Source organism: Garra rufa, chromosome 22 (assembly GCF_049309525.1).
Source record: "Garra rufa chromosome 22, GarRuf1.0, whole genome shotgun sequence".
In the NCBI taxonomy this organism is placed as follows: Eukaryota; Metazoa; Chordata; class Actinopteri; order Cypriniformes; family Cyprinidae; genus Garra; species Garra rufa.
The window spans coordinates 38989828-38991328 of NC_133382.1; positions in this window are offsets into that span (position 1 = coordinate 38989828).

A 1501-nucleotide genomic window follows, 5' to 3' on the forward strand; every position below is an offset into this window, starting at 1 on the left:
GAGAACAGCGCATGCGCAGTCTGACACAGACACTGCTGCGCATGCGCGACTCTTCAGCTTATATAATATATTGTATGTGGAAATCTTCCTAAACTAGCGATATATTGTGGATTTCCTAAAGTAAGCTAGGGAGAATGAACAAAACACGTTTGTTGACAGGCCTTCATTTCAACTATAATATTGAATTAATTTGATGTGATGTAGGTGATGTGTCTTTAACAAAACACTGATCACACCTGTATTCAGCAACATCTGTTTTTGAGGGTTATCATCAGTGTTGGGGGTAATGTATTACAAGTAACACAAGTTACTTAATAATATTACTTTTTCCAAGTAACTAGTAAAGTAACGCATTAATTGACAAGAAAATATCTGAGTTACTTTTCCCCCATTTATTGATTAAAAGCTCTCCAGTCCTCATGTTGAGGGAAATTGCGAGTAAGATGTTACTTTAGTTCTAGAATAAATGTGAACATGCATTAATTCATCTCACTCACTAAAAAACAGATACAGTATTCCTCAAAATTAATAAAACGTCAAACTCAAGCAAACCTGCAATAATTAAATATCTTCAATAATTCAGATATCCTTTATGTATTTAATCCCATTTTATGAACCGATGTCTTTGCTGCCGACCTTCGATGATCCAATTCATCCAGACTAATAAGCAAAAATTACTCAAGATAATCTTTTACATTTGTTTTCCTTTTATTTATTGCTGAAGAGTTGTCATTTGTTCTTCTGCGGTCTACTGTACAGACGGAGATTTACTTTTCTCTAAGCCTGAGGCTTTTGATGTAAAAAGGTTTTTACATTTGACAAAAATAGAACTTTTTATATTAAAAACAAACAAGCAAATCCTGCCCAGATTTAAAAAGTAACGCAAAAGTAACGTAACATATTACTTTCCATAAAAAGTAACTAAGTAACATAATTATTTTTTCAGGGAGTAACTCAATATTGTAATGCATTACTTTTAACAGTAGCTTTCCCAACACTGATTATCATAAAGGAGGAGTTTGTGCCTCCAGTCTCATTTGTCATGAAGTCTAAAGAAGGACTGAAACCACTAAAGACCAGATCCATACAAACTCAGCTTGACTGCAGACACAGAATGATCAGAGAATGTCTGAGAGATCAGATTTGTCTGCTGGGCCCAGTTTTTCAAAAGTAATCCAGTGGGATTTTGGATCACAGATTGGATCAAATCTTGTAAATGGGTTTTTCAAAAGTAAAAGAGGGATTTCGAATTAAGATCAGACCATGTAATCCAATCTTACATCTGATTTGGATCAAACCTGCCCTTTGGGTTATTCAAAACTTTGAACTCAGATTGGGATCTATTTAATAAAAAAAAAAAAAAAACAGGATTATCATGATCCCATCAGAAGGGTGGATTCAGTTGTGATTTTTTGAACCAAATAAAATAAAAAAAATTTTATTTTTTAAGTGAATGGTCACAAACTTAATGGTTACTGATGATATATAAATTCCTTCATAT